General features: G+C 56.5%; 1 protein-coding gene across 4 annotated transcripts in view; it reads left to right on the top strand.

Moving 5' to 3' along the window:
• The first annotated feature begins 10,015 nt into the window (after positions 1-10,015).
• PKNOX1 (PBX/knotted 1 homeobox 1) overlaps positions 10,016-11,690 on the top strand; it is a 59,208-nt gene continuing 57,533 nt past the window's right edge. For 2 of the 4 annotated variants that reach the window (XM_078452727.2, XM_078452723.2), the window contains exon 1: positions 10,018-10,144. The gene's annotated coding sequence lies outside the window, so the exon portion shown is untranslated. Of the gene's footprint in view, positions 10,145-10,653; positions 10,992-11,690 lie in introns of those variants that run through there. The other 2 variants (XM_078452726.2, XM_078452725.2) reach the window with 2 other exon arrangements.

The following is an 11,690-nucleotide window of genomic DNA, read 5'->3' as shown; positions in this document are numbered from 1 at the left end:
CCGTTTGTGAGATCCAGCCCTGCGTCGGGCTCTGTGCTGACAGCACGGAGCCTGCTTGGGATTCTTTCTCTCTCCCTCTCTCTCTGCCCCTCCCCTGCTCTCGAGTGCATGCACTCTCTCTCTGTTTCAAAATAAAACAAATAAAACTTAAAATTAAAAGCAAATTTTTTTTGTACACCCGTGTTCGTGGCAACATTATGCACAATAGTCAGGGGTGAAGATAACCCGAGTGTCCATGGAATAAGGAAAATATAGAATATCCAGACGATGGAATACGATTCAGCCGAAGAAAGGAAGGAAATCCATACTGAAAACTATAGGGCAGGGATGAGAGAAATTGTAGAAGCCACAAAGATATAGAAAGACACACTGTGCTCGTGGATTGGAAGTTAGTATTGTTAAAGTGTCCACACTACCCAAAGCAATCTACACATTCGTGCCCCATCAGGTGCAAGCCCCTCCATATCCCAATAATATTTTTCATGGAAGAGAACAATCTTTTTTGTTGAACAAATTATTTTATTTTATGTTTTTAATTTTTATCCATTTTTTTTTGAGAGACAGAGACAGAGCACAAGCAGGGGAGAGGGGGAGAGAGAGAGAGAGAGAGAGGGAGGGAGACACAAAATCGAAGCAGGCTCCAGGCTCTGAGCTGTCAGCACAGAGCCCGACCTGGGACTTGAACCCACGAACCGTGAGATCATGACCTGAGCCAAAGTCGTACCCTTAGCCGACTGAGCCACCCAGGCGCCTGGAGAACAAACAATCTTAAAATGTGTATGGAACCACGATGCTCTTGAATAGCCAAAGAAATCTTGAGAAAGAGCAAACTGAAAGATATTATCCTGTCTGATTTCAAACTATATTGCAATGTTATACTCATCACAATAGTATGGCATAGCATAAAAACAGACACACAGATCAGTAGAACAGAACAGAGAACCTAGAAGTAAGATCGTGCACATAAGATCAATTAATGTATGGCAAAGGAGGCAAGAACACACACTGGGGAAAAGACAGTGTCTTCAATAAATGGTGCTGGGAAAGCTGGATGACCACATGCAAGAAAGAAAGAAAGAAAGAAAGAAAGAAAGAAAGAAAGAAAGAGGAAGGAAGGAAGAGAAAGAAAGAAAAAGGAAGGAAGGAAGGAAGGAAGGGAAAGAAAAAGGAAGGAAGGAAGGAAGGAAGAGAAAGAAAAAGGAAGGAAGGAAGGAAGAGAAAGAAGAAGGAAGGAAGGAAGGAAGAGAAAGAAAGAAGGAAGGAAGGAAGGAAGGAAGGAAGGAAGGAAGGAAGGAAAAAAGGAAAAAGAAAGAAAAGGACACGAAACCAGACCACTATCTTAACCCTGCACAAAAATTCACTAAAAATGAACTAAAGACTTGAATACAATCCCTGAAACCATGAAACTCCTAGAAGAAAACATAGGTGGTGAACTGCTTGCCATCAGTCTTGGCAATAAATATTTGGATCTCACACCAAAAGCAAAAGCAAGGATAAACGGGTCGGGCGATATCAAACTACAAAAGCTTCTGCACAGCAAAGGAAACCATTAACGAAATAAGAAGACAACCCACTGAATGGGAGAAAATATTTGCAAGTCATATATCGGATAAGGGGTTAACACCCCAAAATACAGAAAGAACTCATAAAACACAATAACAAACAAACAAAAACCCACACAATCTAGTTAAAAAATGGACAGATGATCTGAACAGACATTTTTCTAAAGAAGACATACAAACACATGAAAAGTTGCTCGACATCATTAATAATCAGCGAAATGCAGGGGTGCCTGGGTGGCTCAGCCGCTTAAGCGTCCAACTTTGGCTCAGGTCGTGATCTCGCGGTCTGTGAGTTCGAGCCCCGCGTCGGGCTGTGCTGACAGCTCGGAGCCTGGAGCCTCCTTCGGATTCTGGGTCTCCCTCTCTCTCTGCCCCTTCCCTGCTCATGCTCTGTCTCTCTCTGTCTAAAAAATAAACATTAAAAGAAAAAAATAGTAAGAAAAAAATTTTTTTAAAGAAGGCTGTCCTGTCCCGTGCTAGAACTCGGAGGAAACTTGAGTGAAGAAACCAGAGGCCTTCGAGAAATGTCTACGTTGGATCACACTTCGTAACAAACAACAAAGAGAAGCTCCTTTCTGCTTTTTGGTTCCATTTTGCAGGCCCCACGAAGGCTTTTGTGTTATTTGTTTTGTGATTTCAACGAGAAGCAGATTTTTGCAAAAATGACATCAGACGATGCCCCTTGACTATGAACCTAATTTAGAAAGCGGCCCTGGGGTGTCTGGGTGGCTCAGTCTGTTAAGTGTCCGACTACAGCTCAGGTCATGATCTCACAGGGTTCAAGGCCCGCCTCGGGCTCTTTGCTGTGCTGACGGCTCGGAGCCTGGAGCCTGCTTCGGATTCTGGGTCTCCCTCTCTCTCTGCCCCTCCCCTGCTCTCACTCTGTCTGTTTCTCAAAAACGAATAAACATAAAAAAAAGAAAAGGAAAGAAAAAGCGGCCCAAGCGTAGGGGGCATTGAAGCCTTCTCAGGGAGCCACTGGTTGCAAGAAAGCATCAGGGTCGCTCTGGATGAGCAGGCCAGCTCTAGTCTGGCTCCGAGGAGAAAAGCCCAGCCCTCCCGGGAGTGGGCTCCAGGCCGTCAGCTTTCTGAGGTTTGGGCAGCCGCCGCGACGTGACCCCGAGGCCACCAGGAAGGTACAACTGTTGTGAAATAGGAGACACGGGAGGAGCGTCTGGACGTGGACGGGGTGGCTGCGGGGCAGGTGGCAGGGACAAACACAGGCTCTTCACTGGCTGGGGCCCGGGGCGGCGTGCGGGAGCGCTGGCTGGCACCACGGGCGAGCAGGCCTTGCCAGACGTGAGCCCTGGAGGCCAGGGCCCAGCACCGCTCCTCTCTGGAGCGCGTCCTCCGCAGACATTTTCCCGGGGAGCAGAATGGAAGTTCCTGACCTGACACCTTGATCTTGGGCGGCTGGCCTGCAGAACGACCAGAGGACGCATTTCTGTTGTTTCAGCGGCCGTGTTTGTGGCACTCAGTCACGGCTGCCCTCCCAAGGCCCTGTGCCAGGCATAGGGAGACTTGGAATAAGCAGGAAGGATCCCTGCGTGTCTCCGGTGGGAGGTTGCATCCTGTGGAGCTCAGCCTCTGGCTTATCTGCTTCTAGCTTTTCTTTTCCTCTTAATAATTTTTTAAGTTTATTTACTTATTAAGAGAGAGAGTGTGTGAACGGGGCAGGGGCAGAGAGAGGACAGACAACCTGACGCAGGGTCTGTGCTGACAGCACAGAGCCCGATGTGGGGCTCGAACTCACAAACTGAAAGATCATGACCTGAGCTGAAGGCAGATGCTTAACCGACTGAGCCACCCAGATGCGCCCCCCCCCTCTTTCTAGCGTTTAGTTTTTTATTTGGTTTTTAAAAATATATTCATGTATTTTGAGAGAGACAGAGGGAGTGAGCAGGGGAGGGGCAGAGAGAGGGGGGAGAGAATCCCAAGCGGGCTCCGTGCTGTGGGCAGAGCCCACGTGGGGCTTGAAGTCACGAAACCGTGGCATCATGACCCGAGCTGAAATCAAGTGTCAGATGCTTAACCGACTGAGCCACCCAGACGTCCCCTTGTCCTAGCTTTTCGTTGCCTTTGTGCTGTTCTGCAGTCCCAGTTGCAGAGGGTAGACGATGATGGACACGGCTTTTGCCCGTGGACACGAAAGCGATGGAGTGGTGGGGGCGACCCTCACCCCGTGCTCCCCTCCCGAGGCAGTTCTGCGCAATTTGCAGGTCCGCTCCGATATTCCTGACCCATCAACGTGTCCGTCCTTCATGCCTTCCTGTGAGCTGGTTGTCCTGTCTCACCAGTTCCCTCGTCCAGTAAAGCGTTTGGCAGATGCCGATGGTGTGTGTGCGTGAGACTCACGATTCCTTCTTGGGCCAACGTCACTTTTTTTTTATTTTTTAAAACACCGATCGGCCCCAAATCTGGCTGTGGCTGCCACTTCCCTGGGACGTTTTGCTGGGATGCTTGAGGGGGACGTGTTGGTGGTGAGGACAGTGACGCCTAATCTTTTAGGACCTCATCGTTGGAATTGTTCTCTTGAAAAAAACCAAAGCTTAGGAACGATCGTCTGTGGGTCCCCCCCCCCCCCGCCACCGCATCCTGGCCTGAGCTCTTCACGGGCTCCTCTCAGCTTGGCACCCCACTTTCCGGAGGCAGCCTTGACTCCTCCTCTGTGTAATCCTCTGAGAGGCACTGCTGTCCCCACTGAAGACGGAGGTAAGTGATCTCGGGGAATGAAACAGCCTCCTTGGGATCCACGTGGTAAGTGGCAAAGCCAGGCTATCCACCGTGGACTTGGGGCTGTGAGCCCTGGGCTCTTTTGAGCAGCCTCTCACACGCCCCAGGGATCCTCTCCTCTGTTCATCTCTCGGTGTGATCTCCTCCCCCTGAGCGTGGGCAGGGCCTGCCACTTGCTTCGAACCAATAACCTACAGCACAGGTGATGGGATGTCACCTCTGGGATCACTGTCTCCAAGAATGCAAATTCTGTCTTCCTAGCAGACTCTATTCCTTGCTGGCTTTGATGACCCAAGCTGCCAGGTCCTGAGTTCCTTCATGAAGACGTCCAAGTGGCAAGAAACCAAAGGCGACCTCCAGCCAAAAGCCAGCAAGGAGCCGAGACCCTCAGTCCATCTGCCCACCAGGAACTGAATCCCGACAACAACCATGTGAACCAGGAAACGGATCCGTCCCCAGTCGAGCCGTCAAATGAGACCCCAGTCCTAGTGGGCCCAGTCAAGTCATGTCTGGATTCCTGACCCGCAGAGACTGTGAGATGATAAATGTGTGCTGTTTGTAGCCACTGAGTTTTGTGACGATCTGTTACAAAGCAACAGATTTCCAATACATCTTGTCCCAGAAACATTCCTTCAAGCATTCCGTCAATATCGATTTGCCAAGCACCAGTCTAGGTGCTCAGCACGCATCGGTGACCAAAACAGAGTAAAATTCTTGCTCTTCTGAAGTATACTTTCTAGAGTTTGTATATACGTGGGGGGTGGAGTGTGTGTTGAACCGTAGACACAGTGAATGAGTTGCATAGTTAATACAGTTACACGGTACGTTGCATGTAGCTACACAAGTGTGCTGGAGAAGGAAGCCGGGCGGGGTGGGTAGGGAGTGAGCTGGGCGTTTGCACTTTTAAACTTCTCACGAGAAAGGGATTTTGAGAAATGCTTCAGGGAGGTGAGGGAGAAAGCCAAGCAGATATCTTTGGAAAGAGCTTAGGGAGGAGGCAACAGCCCAAATGCCCGGACGCTGAATCAGGCCGGGGAGTGAGAGGAACAGCTGGGGTGAAGGGGAGGGTGAAGGGAGCTGAGGTCAGAGGTGCAGGGAGAGAGGACTGTGTCGACCCCCGTGGGCTCCTGTAAGGACTCGCTTTTACTCTGGATCTGATGGAGCTCTTGGAGGGGTGGAGCGGAGCAGTGATGTGATCTGACTTATTTACTTTGAGAGAGAGAGAGAGAGAGAGAGAGAGAGAGAGAGAGAGAATCCCAAGCAGGCTCCAAACCGTCAGCACAGAGCCCGACGCGGGGTTATTTCCCACGTACTGTGAGATCACGACCTGAGCCAAAACCAAGAGGCGGACGCTTAACTGACTGGGCCCCCCAGGGGCCCGCCCCTGATTTATAAAGGCTCGTCCCCATGGCCGCATCCCATCATCGCTGGTGACCTCCCGCCCCTGCCCGCCCATGCGAACCCGGGCAGCTCAGACAGCTCACACTGGCCGCCTTAATATGCCAAGAGACTTGCCCGTGTTTCTGAGTGGCTTTGGAGCTCATGTGTCCTACCGGTGTCTCCAGATCCCCGCCCTTCCGGAAGGACAGCTCAAGCCCTGCCCCTCCCTTCCCCCCCCCAGCCTGAACCTCAAACCCTTCCCCACGCGACGCAGCGGGTACCTCTGTGCCCTCGTAGCGTTGCCGTTTGCTTTGCACACCGGACCACGGGTTCTGCCCGGCAGGGCCGAGTCTTGCCTCTCTCCTACGTGTCCCCACCGACCCTGGACACCGCTTCGGCAGGCTGGCCGGCACCTTGGCACGGTTCTTTCTGCCTCTCCGTGTGGCTTTTCTCAAAGCACTGCTCCACCCCCCTGACCACCCCCACCTACCGCGTCCTGCTCCCCACTGCCTCCCGGTATGAGGGCACCTGCTGTCACCTGCAGGTTTCGCTCTTTCTTTGAGAGCAGGGAGAGGGAGGTGACAAGGGAGAGGGAGGGAATCTCAAGCAGTCTCCACATCCAGCGGTGAGCTCGAAGCGGGGCTCGATCTCGAGGCTGCGAGGTCATGATCTGAGCTAAAATCGAGTCGGACGCTCTACCGACTGAGCCACCCAGGCGCCCCAGTCACGTGACTACTTCCACGAGCAATTTCTCGTGGAAGGTGGCTTTTCATTTCACACGCTTAAACATGGTCCTTGGTAATAGTAACAAATGTTAGTATTTGTTACTAATATCTGTTACTGTTACTGAATAATAGTAACAAACCTGTAGAAAAAAAATGGAGGGGCACCTGGGTGGCTCAGTTCCTGAAGATTCCAACTCTTCATGTTTGCTCAGGTCATGATCTCAAGGTCTGTGAGTTCGAGCCCTGCGTCGGGCTCTGTGCTGACAGCTTGGAGCCTGGAGCCTCCTTCGGATTCTGTGTCTCCCTCTCTCTCTCTACCCCTCCCCTACTCACACTGTCTCTCTCTCTCTCTCAAAGATAAATAAAAAACGTTAAGAAAAAAAAAAAAGAAAAAAGTCGAGGGGCTCCCGGGTGGCTCAGTCGGTTAAGCATTCAACTCTTGTTTTTGGCTCAGGTCATGATCTCGTGGTTTCTCGAGTTTGAGCCCCACATTGGGCTCTGTGCTGACAACGTGGAACCTGCTTGAGATTCTCCCTCTCTCTCTGCCCCTCTCCTGCTCGCACTCTCTGTCTTTCTCAAAAATAAATAATAAATTAAAAACTTAAAAAGAAAAAAAAAAATGGAATAGCCGGAATGGCCGCTTACCTTCGAATGTTCGTTTGGAAACCACCTGGCCCTCAACGTTAGGGTGGAAGCCGTGGGTGGAGGCGAAGGGAAGGAAGCCAGTTTTGTCCCCCAGAGCCCCAGGCCTGATTTTATTCTGCCTGAAGAGTCCTCTCCCACTCCCAAATGTGTGAGCCACAAGGCCACAGAAACTGGAGGTGATCTCTGATGGCGCTCCCGGCTCTTGCCGTATTTTCCCTGGAGATAGCGCGGTGAGAGGAGGAAAGGCCAGCAGATCAAGGGGGTACAGGTGAAGAGGCCGGGGCACAGAGGCCAGAGGGTGGGTGGGCCTGGCCTGGGCCTCGTGGACGTTGTGACTGGTATGGGCTCTCACGTGACCCCACACACCCAGCTCCTCCCTCCAGGTCCCGGGACCCCTGCTGAGCTCGTCCGCCAAGGCCGGCCCCTCCCTGGCCCCGGGCGCCCACCAGTTGCGCCCGGCTCCGCTGGATCAAGGTGACTCTCACCTTCACCAACCAGGGGAAGCACGTCTCTCCAAGTTCCCCCCGCCCTACGTGACTTGGAGGATCTGACAGCAAACGGATTTATAGACATTATGTAACACTGTATCCTTTCCGTGTAGGTTCTTCAGAAAGCGAACTTGGCATTTTAGATCTTATTCAAATATTTGTGGAAACATTAGACAAGTGTTTTGAAAATGGGAGCTGGATTTCATTTTCCACGTAGACGAGGCTCACAGTATTCTTTTTATTATTTATTTTGAGAGACAGAAAGCGCGCATGGGAGGGGCGGAGGTGGAGGGAGGGAGAATCCCAGGCAGGCCTGGTGCCATCACCGTGTGGAGCCCAATGTGGGCCTCAGACCCAAGAACCGGGAGATCATGACCTGGGCTGAAATGAAGAGTCGGCCGCTTAACCCACGTGCCCCAAGCCACCCAGGTGCCCCAAGGTCCACAGTATCGTTGCAGAAATGGTGGCTGGGGGAATGGGATTGGAGACCAATGTCCGGGACTTAGAGGGGAGCCCACAGCACTCTGGCCAGTGGGCGCTCCAGCCCGTGCTGTATCAGCCGCACAGAACAGGAGTCTTCCCGAGACCCCAAGAAATACTAACATTGGTGACATCAGGATAAAAGTGTCAAACCTGCCTAAATCTTTTTTTTTTTTTTGAGAGAGAGAGACAGAGGCATGAGTGGGGGAGGGGCAGAGAGAGAGAAAGACAGAATCGGAAGAGGCTCCAGGCTGAGTGGGCAGCACAACTCTGAACCAGGCACCCCAAACTTGCCTGCTTTTAAATTAAAAATTAAAAAGGTCACTCCCAGGTAAAATCGGGGGTGGGGGGAGTCATCTAACTTTACCGTGCTCTTGGATTGAAGCCAAGGTACTGTATCGAAGTTGTGTCAGATCAGTAGGGGAGTTCAATGTCGTTTTTCTTGCTCAGGGACTTTGAAGAAATTGGGTAGCTCCAGTGTGGTATTTCTCTTTCTTAGGCCCACCTGAGGCCTCTAGGTATTGGCTACAGCATTTCCAACAGTGTTTGAGGCGTTTCCTTACATTACATACAATCCAAAATGTTGCTGTTTTGTAGGGACCACGAGCGCAGCCTTCCATAATTCCTTCTTTGTCACGATTGTTATTTAAAGAACCAAATGTGCATTGCATGAAAACATTACGACCTTTCCTTCTTAGTTAAAATAAACTCCAGGGTAACTAAAAACAAAACCACGAGGAGAACACAAAGTTTCGGACCAGGACCGGGACCGGGACCGGGACCGGGACGAGGGGGAGGGGGAAGGGAGAGGCCAGGGCTAGTCTGGCGGCTGGTGGGACCGGCACAGTCGCACAGGCCTGCGCCCAGCCGGGCCCACGTGGTGTGAAGTTCTTCCTGCCCCTGTCCTCAAGTCCTCGGTGACTGCTGGGCGAGGGACCCTGCGTTTCCGCTCTGCTTTGGGCCCCGCACACTGCCTAGCTGGTCCGGGGTCCCCTCGCTGGCCGCCCTCCGGCGCGGGCCCGGCCACAACCCTCTCTCTCTAAAACGCGGTCCCACCGAGCCACACGGCATTTGGCCCGGGGCCGCGCGCCGTTAGCGGTGCCCGGGCCCAGGCGCCCTCCAGCCACACTTTCGCAGCCCGGGGCTGGCGTGCTCCCCGGGCAGCGCGGGCGCCGGTGCGCGGCCCTGCTCCGAGCCGGGTCTGGGTGGGCACCGCGCTCCCCGCTCGCCGGGACTGTTTCCGCAACAATGAACCCCCCGGCCTGCACGCGGGCAGGCGCTGCCCTTCCGCCCGCGGGGTCTGCGGGCGCCCCGCACCCGACCCCGAAAGCCCACCCCCAACACACACAACTTTCGTGTCCCCCTAAGGGAGGCCACTTCACCCGCACTCCGGCCTGCGCGGGTCGCCCGGGGCGGGCTGGGGGGGGGGGGGGGGGACAGGTGGACCCAAGGCGGAGCGCGGGAGCAGAAGGGGGCCCCGTCCCCGGGGCAGCGCCCGCGACCGCGTCCACCCGGGCACCGCACACAAAGGGGCGCGCGCAGGGTGCCCGGCGGCGGGGGCCCACCTGCCGCGGGTCGAGCCCAGAGCGGCCCGCGCCTCCTCCCGCGATGGTTCGGCCCGCCCTCCCCGCGGCCCTGCGGCGGATGGTTCCGCCCACCCCAGGCCGCTCCACACACCTCGCCCCGCCCGACGGCCGGCGGAGGGGGCGTGGCGTGCGCGCGCGCGCGCCGGGCCACGCCCCTCGATGCATAGTCATGAGGCGGCGCTCTGGGCCCGCGCGGCGGGGCGGGCCGCTCCTCGCTCGCCGGCGCGCCCTGCTGGGGGGCGGGGCCCGGCGCGGGCGCGAGGCGGGGGCGGGGCCGGCCGCCGCCCGCCCCCGCCTCGCTCCCCGCCCCCGGTGCGCGGGCCCCGCCCCGCGCCGCCGCCGCGCAGGGGCGGGGCGGGGCCCGGGTGCGGCAGGCCCCGCCCCCTCCCTGAATATTGATGCGGCGCGCGTCGGCGTCGCCCTCCTCCCATTGAGCGAGGCTGTGTCGCGTGGCCCAGCGTCGGCGTGACGGTTGGACGCGGGCGCGGCACTGCGGGTCCCGATTGCTGCAGCCGCTTGTCAGTGTGATGAAGATTGGCACCCAGGTAAGCTGTCACTCAACCGCTCCGCCGCCGCCGCCGCTCCGCCGCCCCGTCCCTATCAATCACGCCGGCCCGCAGGCGCCGCGGCCGCCGCCCCGCCGCCGCCGCCCGGGTCTCCGCGGGCCGCCGCCGCCCGGGAGGGCCGCGCCGGACCCGCCGCCCGGGGCAGGGGGCGGGGAGGGGGCGCGGGTGGGGGAGGGGAGCCGAGGCCGCGGGGAGGGGCGCTGTCCGCCGGGCCGGCGCGGGGGCGCGCCCCGCTTGTTTTTCGGTGTGGGTTGAGGGACGCGGAAATTTCTGGAAGGCGCCGCCGGTGCCGCGCGGGGCCCGCTGCGAGGCGCGCGCTCCTAACCGTCCCTCTCGGAGCGCGGCGCGCGCCCCTGCGCGGGCGGGGACGCGGGGGCGCGCGGGGGCGGGGCCGGCGGCGGCGGGGGGGGGCGCGGGGGCGCGCGCGGGGCGTGGGGGTGGGGGGGAGGGCGGCCGGGGGGCGCGCTCGCGGGGCCGGGATGGGGGCGCGCGCCCCGCGCTCGGTGCCGCGGCCACCGGGGGTGCTGGGCGGGGCTGGCGGCGGGGGCAGGCGGGGTTGGCGGTGGGGGCGCCCTCAGGGAGCGGCGCCGGGGTGCGAGGGGCGGGGGCGCCGAGCCCCCTGGAGCCCCCTGGAGGCGGACGTCGGGGGCAGCCGGGGCGGGCGCCCTCCTGCCCCAGGGCAGGGTGCTCCAGATGTGTGGCTGGTAGTGGTCGGACGGGGGGGGGGAAGTGGATGCCTGGAGGTGCGGGGCACGGTGAGGCCGCTCGCTGGCGCTCACATTCCTTCAGCCAGAGATCGTGAGTCACTCGAGAGGAATTAGGAAAAGTTGAGTCTGCCTTATTTCATCGCCGTGGCTGTTGGAGTGCCCCGTTCTGTCGGTGGTCCCCAGACCCCACCAGTGCGGCCCGCGTGCGCGCTGTCGCGTCTGGAGCCGGTTCCGCGTGGCTGGGGGGCGGGGGGGGGGGGACCTGTGCACCAGCACACGTGCGTCTGTGGCTTGGATCGCAGACTCGAAAGCACCGGGATGTGGTCGGCGTGGATAAGGGGAAAGTAGTTACTTGCGCTGTAAGAGTTCGCTTTCTGTAACAGCTACTGGGTTGTGTTCTGTTTTTTTCCCCTTAGGAAGGGAGTACGTTCCACTTCGGGGTGAATAAAATCCCGAGTTTTAGTTGGGCGTGAGTTTATGATTTTTTTCTGGCGTATTCTGAAAAAGGAAATATTTAATACATTTATGTAACACATCCTCTTTGGCAAATTATATAATGCTTTGTGTGGTACATTCTAAATATTCTCAGGGAGAATTGAAGCGAAAGGGAACCGTTTGCCAGTGCAGTGATCCGTGATGCACTCAAAGGTAGTTGTGGGCATATTATTTGGAGGGTGGCCGCCGGCCTCACATCTGCCTTTCATGTCTTTAGTTTATTGAGGTGGAGAGCGATCTGGGGATCATCTAGAATATTTGATTGAGTCGCTCAACCGGGCGCATTCTTAGGCCGAAGTAGGATGCTTCCCGCGTCAGAGATT

Source organism: Panthera onca, chromosome C2 (assembly GCF_046562875.1).
Source record: "Panthera onca isolate mPanOnc1 chromosome C2, mPanOnc1 haplotype 2, whole genome shotgun sequence".
Classification (NCBI taxonomy): Eukaryota; Metazoa; Chordata; class Mammalia; order Carnivora; family Felidae; genus Panthera; species Panthera onca.
Note: the sequence above shows the minus strand (reverse complement) of the source record. Positions and strands in the feature narration are given on the sequence as shown.